Source organism: Mchenga conophoros, linkage group LG8, assembly GCF_057382185.1.
Source record: "Mchenga conophoros isolate Kocher_MC1m ecotype Shallow Benthic linkage group LG8, M_conophoros_male_GT1.1, whole genome shotgun sequence".
Lineage (NCBI taxonomy): Eukaryota > Metazoa > Chordata > Actinopteri > Cichliformes > Cichlidae > Mchenga > Mchenga conophoros.
In genome coordinates, this window is record NC_140533.1 from 22,787,745 (window position 1) to 22,797,246 (window position 9,502).

At 40.2% G+C, this 9,502-nt stretch overlaps 1 long non-coding RNA gene across 1 annotated transcript; it reads left to right on the plus strand.

The window, feature by feature from the left end:
• The first annotated feature begins 3,709 nt into the window (after positions 1–3,709).
• LOC146568771 (uncharacterized) lies at positions 3,710–9,328 on the plus strand. Its single transcript, XR_014893644.1, has 3 exons — positions 3,710–3,797; positions 3,881–4,009; positions 9,237–9,328. It is a non-coding gene; the product is annotated as an uncharacterized LOC146568771 (long non-coding RNA).
• Positions 9,329–9,502: the final 174 nt, after the last annotated feature.

Consider the following 9,502-nt stretch of genomic DNA (forward strand, 5'->3'; position numbering starts at 1 on the left):
CTAACTTTAATACACTAAAGTTAAGGTTATATACCTAATTTCTAGTAAGTGGCCCAGGCCCTCCTATATTATTATGTATGTGGCCCTCAGTAAAAAAAGTTTGGACACCCCTGCCCTAGCCTCTTGTGTCACTTAGCAGTTTTGTCTTATTATTGTCTTATTTTTGAAATGTAGGGACTGTGAGCACAAGCAGACGTATTTACTTTAGAAGTGAACATAACCTCATTTTCAGAGTCGTCTCTAACATTTAATGGTTGTGAAATTTGTCAAACATATGCACCATTCTTCAAGGGGTGTGCAAATGATGCCATCTCATATCATATTGCAACTGATTCAACTGTTATTGTATCCTTTCCTGTATAAGACATCTGTTGCTGTTGATAAACCAACATTATATGCTGATGCCTAATGGAAAAGTATTATTTTAATGTCCTTTTAAGATATTTGCCCAGTAACCTAAGTAGAGCTGATAATGTCAGTAATTGACTAAAGTGGATGCATTTATCATGGTGAAAGTAAATGGCAGCATGAAGGGAACTTGGAAATTGCCATGAAAGTTTTTGTGCTTGATGAGGGAAAAAAACATAGCTGTCTTGCCTTTCTTAAACATGACCCAGCTGCCTCTTCTGATGGAGCACTTAACTGAGGTCTCTCCCACTTCCCTGTTCTTTCATGTTGCTATTGTGACTGTATGAACTTCTGGAAGCTTTTGCCCACATCTTGAAATCTGTGGCTGAATAGATTTTGAAGTTCTGTATGTGGCTCAGGACCATCGACATGGACACTTTTTACAACCAGTTCCAAAAGATTTGAGACGTTGTGTAAAATGTTAATAGAATCCAAATTTGGAATTATCTCATAAATCCAACTAATGTTTTTCACAGCTAATGATAGAAAATATCATGTGTTTAAACTGAGAAACTGTACGATTTTAAGAAAAGAAAACTATTAGGTAATTTTAAAAATGGTGGCACAAACATTGCACAAAAAGTTGGTAGTTTTACTGTGTAATATTACAAAGAAACAGCAGGGGAAAAGTTCTCAAATTGTTAGGTTAAAGGGTCAGTAACAGGTTGAGCAGAGATTCAATCAGCAAGAGCGGTGTCTATAAATTATGGAACAGAATAATGATCTGCAATGTAAAATTGTTAAGACTCTGAATATATAATCTACGCATATTATATCACGGTACCTAATATCAAAGGTCCACTACATTAAAATAGGTATGGTTAACTGGGTATCAATACACTGGCAGAGAAACATTTCCAGACACCACTGGGCTTCATTCACTATTGTTCTTACAAACAAATTCGTTTTCATAGAAAAGCCATCATCAGAAACATGATCTACGTACAATGGCCAGTTTGGTTCTTACAGCTGTGCCTATGTTAATGAATGAGACTCATTCAACTCGATCCACAGGCCTATGCTATCTGCCTACAATTTCCAGTGTGTGCATCTGATGCCCCAAAGCTGACTCAGAGCCGTAACACCATCAATGGCTGCAGTATGGAACAGATGTGGGTGTGTCCTCATCTCCCAGAGGAGTCCAAATCGTCATCAAACAGCCCTACAGACACAAAAACGTGAAAATATAAACAACCAGACTAGAGCTGGGCGATATATCGAGTTTTTAAAAAATATCGATATATTTTTATACGAGATATAAGATGTGACCATATCCTTTATATCGATATAGTCTATGTTACGTTATAATTATACTTGCAGAGCCGCAAGTTTGCCTCTCTTTCGTCCACTTTCGTCTTTACGCAACGTTACTCGGCCTCGCCTCTCCTTCACTGAACACAACTCCCCCTCCTCCCCCATCGCTTCACCTGCAGGAAGCGACAAGATGGACACGGCAAATCTCCGTTAACGAGTTACTGCGCATCGCCCCGTGCGTGGGGCTGGACGGCGTCAACGTGTTAGCTAGCTAACCACGCTAACGAGCTAACCACGCTAACGCCATGCAGCCCAGAGGTGCTGCACGGACTAAAATCCTTTCATTTTCTCAAAAGTTGACAGCGCTCCTTATGTATGAATTCTGGTTGTGCTTGATGACTGCGAACCGATTTTATGTGGAACACGGCGCTCAGCAATCTGTCAAAAAATGTTTTAGTACGACTTTGGTAAGCTACGGAGCTGCACCGCTTGATGGATTGTCGGAGCATTACGGCTGAGCCTCGCGGAGTGATACGTACTGTGCTTCAACGTAATATTACCCTACTGTGTATAAGGACCATAAATGGCACCTGTTAAGAGACGTGGTTGCGAAGCGGATTACAAACTCCAGGCTGTCAGTCACGCAGTACAAGTTGGGAACAGAGCAGCTGTGAAATCTGTCTTTGTTATTGTGCTCAGCGTCTTTTAGTTTACATTTTGACTGCACATTTGTGAGCTTTTTGTTATGCACAAAAACAACATTGTTTTCTTTTATTTATGGAGCATTATTTAATAAATGCTCATAATTTATTTTTGAGTAAATTTTATGTACATCTGCTCTATGTTAATAAAATGCCTGTGTGACATCTGGGACACAGCTTTGACTAAGAACTCTCTTTTTGTTCTTACTTTATGGCTTTAAAAAATATATATCGAGATATATATCTTATATCGCCATCCAGCTAAAAAATATCGAGATATGAATTTTGGGTCATATCGCCCAGCCCTAAACCAGACTATAAGCAGTGATTTAACTACTTTAAGACCTCTGTGAAAATCATTTACAGTATATATCACAGAATTTAAGGCTTTTATAATCACAGAGCATACAGAGAAAAGTACTAAACTGAATCAATTTCAGCTTTTGTTTCTCATGATGTATATTGTATTAATAATTACATTTCATTATCTGTGTCTTTACCACACATTTGCCACACAGGTTTAGATACTGTAGGTTCAGTGAATGCTTAAATTGCACTGATTAGAATATACTGGACATTCAAAGCTAAGATTCAGCGCACTGTGTTAGAGGCTGGGATTTGATGACTTCATCATATATACAACCTTTGATCATCGTTTATGTCCAGTTGAGAATGAATCTGTGCACTCACATATTAAATGAACTGAAATCAGTAGTGTGATCTCCAGTCTTGATATAAGGAATGAGAGAACTTACAGCTGTTATTTGAATCAGCCTGTCTCAGTTGTTTTAACTCTAAGTATCACAAAGTAATGTGGTAACATCTGGACTGACAAGTTTACTGTCAGCATTTTAATCACTAGTTTAAAGGCTGTAGGTTGCAGCCATTGCTCTAACACTGTATAAGTGTAACAGGCCTCAGTGCTGGTTCTAATAGTCTGAGCTGCTTCCAGCTTTATTTGTGAAGAGCACAGCAGCTTACTAAACACGTAGCTAGCTCGTACAGCTCCGACGTAAAATTTTCATAAGCTAAGATGACCTTAAAATAACGGGGCGGTGATGCTAGCGTTAGCCATGTTAGCACGTTACCTTCACAGGTGGTCAGACTGCATAAACAGGCACTCAGTCAGAGGTTGGGCTCTCCGTTTCGCTGCAGGGTCCATTCATCCTTCACATATCCGTGTGAGCCGAGTGTAAATACCGAGGCTGAACGGCCTTTGTACAAGCACACACGCTTCTTAGCAGGCCGAAGATATGAGCTAGAAAAATCCAGGCTGGCAGACAGCCTGTGTCTGACCAACCAATCAGAGAGCTCCTTACATCCCACGCTGTGGCAGGATGTTTAAAATGAAGTTGTTAATCCAACTGCTAATCCACATCACCTGAGCGAACAGGAAAGGGAAATGGATTTTGAAATGCACAGAGCTACAGAGAGGTATACAGAAGAACTAACAATGACTTGATATTTGTGCTTTTGTAGTTTGTGAGGAACTTGCGTGTTTCTTTGTTTCCATACAGGACAGAAATGGAGAGGCTGAGGACAGAGAAGAAATAACCTAAACTGGGAAAATCTAACAAATGAATCCGAACCCTAAACAGGATTACTTGCAGAGGAACACAGAGTGGAACTTGGGACGATATGCAGAGGTAATACAGACAGACCAGTGACGAGCACAAGAGAACACACACTATAAAAACACATTCGGACAAGGAAACGAGGAAACTGCACACAGGACGGAGACATGGCTGAACCTACTTAACATGACGAGACAGGGAGGACACAAACTGAACACGCCAACATCAGACACGGACCTTCAAAGTAAAAGAGGAAAGATACACTGACAGAACTCAGAAACACGATACTAACAGAGAACAAAGGGAAGACATGGGCAGATATGACTAGACACTAAACCAAGGAAGCACAGTAACCAAAACCAAAGAACTAGAAAGTCTTAACCAGAATAAACCCAAAATCAAAAGATAATAATAATTAAAATAAAACAACTGAGTCCACAGTCTGTCCTGAGTCTGTGGACAAAACATTATTTTGACATACTCGACATATTTATAGAGTTTAGTTTTGCATAAAAAAATCAGCAAGCAAAAGATTCCAAAACATTTTGTATGAAGAGGAAAATCAGATATACAAATTAATTTTTGTTTATTTCAGCTGTGAAATACAAATATTTTTAAATGAGGAATCACTCACATTTGGGGCTATCCTCCAGTGGCCACTGAAGGAACTACAATTTTGTGTTGGCTTCTTTTTGCCTCTGCTTGATGTTGCTTGGGTGTACTGTTTATAGCTGACTGACGACTTGTGAACAGCATGTCTCGCAGGCAGAGAGCAGACTCAACATTGGGCGAACGGGGTGATACAGAATGAGCGACCTATGCTGTGGTGTGATGCTTTGGTGTCCTTTCATTTCCACTTCAGCTCAGGACATTCAGTTGCAGCCAAGTGACAACTCTACAGAAGCGACAGAGTGGTCTCCTGATTTAATGCGGACACAATATGAGTGGCTGTTCATAAACATGACAGTCACTGCCAACAATGCCAGTGATTTAGTTGGCCAAGACAATCTTTGCTCTGATGATGGTCACTAAACGGCTAAATATCAAGGCACAATTGTACACATTTTCAAACATACTTGTGAGGTACAACAAATATCAGCACTAACAGGTAGCGGCAGAGTGTAGATGTTACTTAGATAACTGAGGTGAAGATGTCGAGAACACAAAGGCAATTTGGAAAACACTTACCTTTGACCCGGTAACAAAGTCTGTCAGGACAGCACGAGTGGGACCAAGCAAATCCAAACAAAGTCCACAACAGAAACCTAGGAACAAACATGGAAAGTGATTTAAGAAGTGAGGAGAACTTACACAGGATCTGAACAGATAGACAGACAGTAGACAACAACAAAAAGAAATCACTGTCATTCTCACCTTTTCCAAACAGGGCCTCACTCCCTCTACTGATGGAGCACTTATTAAATCTCAGTATGCTGAAATTAAAGATGCAAACATGTAAAAGCATTTACCCACATCCTGATTTTACCCGAGATTGTGAGGAAATGATTTCCCAGATACATTATGAACATCTATCAACTGCAATTACTGCTGTTTTCAAGTCGCTTTACATAAATATCTCAAACACACAGCATGAACATCAGCCTTGAGTGGTTGCTGTGAATTCAAATACTTTTACATTTTAATGTATCATAAGTGCTCTTCAACGGTTGTTTGGATGGTTACTGGAAATTCTGTTATCCTCTTAGAAAAATGCAAGACATGAATGTCTGTTTGTTGCTTGAGCTTGTTATCTGATGTATTACTTTTGAAATTCTACTACTACCTCTACTACTACTACTACTAATAATAATATTAATAATAATTCTTATTTAAGTAGCCACTGAATTTCCATCATCCCCTGCAGTAATTCAGCCAGCTTAAATCAAGGGTGTCTAACTCTATTGCACAGGGGGCCGAAACTCAAGGCGCACTTTAAGTCCAGGCTAGGGATGCACCGATACCACTTTTTTGGAAACGAGTACGAGTACTTGCATTTCAGTACTCGCCGATACCGATACCGAGTACTTAATAAAAACATGATTTAAATTTGCAGGTAACAGCTTTAGTCCTATAATTGAACAAAAAACAAACAAACAAGGGACTAGTTTGGAATTAAGAACATTTATTTAAAATGAAAAACATGTTATATGCAACATATTACAGAATAAATAATTATAAAAAAACAAAATTGAATTTTAAATTTGTTCGTCTGTTTCTCTGTTTAGAAGTCTCACTAGCACAGTCACAGCTGGGATGACATCAGAGGCTAGTGCGTCGTAGCTGCTCACTCAGGGAGTTCGTGCACTCGCTTTTGCTCAATGAGGGACTGGAGCATGTAATACGTGCTGTTCCAGCGCGTCTGTACGTCCTGCTGCAGTCTCTTTATTGGCTGGTTGAGCCTGAATGTCCTCGAGGCGGGAGGAGGCTAAGGCGGAATGTTTAAAATGCCCAACTATTTTCCGTCCCACTGCTATAGCATCAGCTATGCTCCTCTGTGCTAATAAGCGTGGGTAAACTCTTTGTACTCGTTGTGTTGGGATTTTAGGTGCTTGATTAAATTGCTTGTGTTAAATGCGCTACCTTTAGAGCCTCCTCTGGACAATTTCGCTGAGCACAATTTGCAGTCCGCCTTTGTTTTCTCGTCTTCGTTCACTTTGAAATAGTTCCACACAGCTGATATGTCTCGCCTCGCTTTCTCCCCGCTCTGAGCTGCAGCCGGGGCGGGCACTTGGCGCCTATGATTAACCCCTTACATGCCGCTCAAACATAGACAGGTCTCAGACCGTGGTATCGGTCCTCGGTATCGGGGGACTTTTAACGAGTACGAGTACTTTAGAAAATGTGGTATCGAGGCCGATACCCGATATCGGTATCGGTGCATCCCTAGTCCAGGCCAAACAAGATGAACATTTATTGAACACACTAAAACAACGTTTTTTAAACATAAATATGAATAAAAACAGACAAAAATATTATTCCAGAATAAATAAACTTAGAAAAATTAAACTTTAACTTTGACTTTAAATGTTTTGCTCTCCATAAAAATATATCCTGTCAAATTTATGCAAGTTAGAAATATGAACATGCTGCCAAAACCCCAGTAAAAATAAATGAAAATTGTGCTTTTAAGTAAACGGTAAAGTAACAACAAATCAAAACAATGAGATTTTGTTGCTATTATGCCATTTTATAAAAAAAATAAATAAAATGTTTTGCTCTTCATAAGAGTATCTCCTGTGAAATGATACGAATTCAAAATATGAACATGATGCAAAAACAAAAACAAAAACTGGAAACAAATAAAATTTCTGCTTTTCAGCAAAAGTTAAAAGAACAACAAATAATAATATTCAGTTTTCTTTGCTCTTATGCCATTTGTTCAGAGCTGGATGCTTGGCATCTTTTTTGGCAGCAAGTTCGTTTAAGTTTGGTGTGAGGTCTTGTGTTGTAGAGATTCTCAGGATGGACTGCAGGTGTTCATCAGTGAGACAACTCCTGTGCACTGTTGTGTTAATCTTCATCACGGAAAACAGCTTCTCACACAGATGTGTGCTACCAAACATACACAAGGTTCGAGCCGCATGTAGACAGAGCTGGGGTATTGCTTCAGGTATGGAACGAATGAACTGTGCGGGCCCTTCAGTGTCGTACTTTGCCTTGAGTGTCCCATTACACTGCAGCTCAATCAGCTCCATCTGAATCTGCACAGGTGCAGTTTCCACGTCAACTGTAAATGGATTGCGAAGCAGTTCAAAATGGTCTTTTTCTGCTCCAAAGTCACCAAAGCGCTGTGCGAACTCAGTGCGCAGTGCGCTCAGTTTATCAGAAAAGTGCTCATTTGGGAACACTGTTGCGCCGACTTGGTTCAACATTACTTAGCAACGGGGAAAGTGAGGCAAGTGGTGCATTTGTGACTCCCATAGGAGCAGCTTGGCTTGAAATGCCTTCCCACATCATACATGCCATGTCCATGAACTGGCAGGTTTCTTTGCTGAGCTCAAAAACTCTATAAAATAACTTTTCCCCAACTCAGCCAACGAACCTCTGTATGATAAGGACTCTGAATCTATTTCCTGCACGAAAGAGTGAAATTGACGGTCATTTAAACCTTTAGCTTGGATAAAATTTATGTTTTGCATTACGTTACTCATTACATGCTCCATTTTTAGGAATTTACCACACAGCGTTTCCTTGTGCATGATGCAGTGATCTGCTGTTAACTCACCAGTTACTCGCATCCTGCCAAGTAGTCCACTTTTTTCACCGCACATTGCCGCCACTCCATCTGTTATAACTCCAACAAGTTTGTCCCAGGGCAGCTTCATGTCGCTACACTTTGACATACGTTTTCAAAAATGTATTTTCCTTTTGTTGTCCCGTGCGTCTATTTAATGTCCAATATTTCCTCTGTAACGAACAAATTGGAGTCCACTCCACGGATTAAGATAGCCAGCTGTGTAAGGTCCATAATGTCTGTACTTTCATCCACAGCAAGAGAGTATGCAATAAAGTCTTTGCTTCTTTCACACAACTGTGTTCTTAAATCAGTGGCCATCTCACAAAATAACAGCAATCGTATTTCTGCTCAGGCTCACTTTTGCCAAAATCTGCATTTTGTCTGGAGACAAGACATCGCACAGCTTCATCATGCAGCTATTTAGAAACTCTCACTCGGTAAATGACTGGGCTGATTTGGCTCTCAATATTTTTTCCAAATTCATGGCAATACATATCATAAAACAACACACAATATTTACTTCAAAAATACATGCCAATACACGTGTAAATTTACAAGAACACAGATAAATACCAACCAATAACACCAAAACCATACTCAAGCCTTTTTTAAAATTAATCATATCTTTAAAAGATCCCAAGGTAAAGGACTATTATTCTTCTGTTCTAGAGTTTTCCTCCTTCTCAAATCTGCAAAAATGTTCTTGCAAACAGCCACACTGCCGATCATCTTTTGTTCTATGACCACCTTGGCTCTTGTTTTCCAAACGTGGGGGTTGATAATGCACATGATCAGCCAAAAAAGACGACTTTTATTATCATACATTTTTTCCTTAAACAGTCCATACTTAATAGCTTTTATATTTTTGTCAATATCAAAGCCCACTTTAGCCATTTCCTGTCTAATCTCTACCTCCTGACCCGGCTCTGGAGGACTCGGGGGTCCATGAGCAGGATGGACCATTATTGTTATTAGTATTGTTGTTATTAGTAGGAGGAGGAGGAGGAGCGTGCGTGCGTGCGGGTTTAGTGTTTAACGGCTGCTTCTGTTATTGTCCTGCAGGTGGAACGAGGGACCAGAAGGGCAGCACGCACAGGGTGTGCAGAAACACAACTGCTGGGAGCATGAGCACGGGAGTCTAGGGAGCAAAGGGGATTTATTGTGCATCTGCTGCCTTCACTGTAAATAAAGTGCACTGTTTGCATCGCAGAACCATGCGTTTTGGGTCCTCATTCCCCCATATCCCCATGGTCTGCCAGCCAGACCGTGACACTACTGTTCTATAGCAGGATAACAGGAGGTGTTCCAAGGTTTGGCTCTCTGCTCTG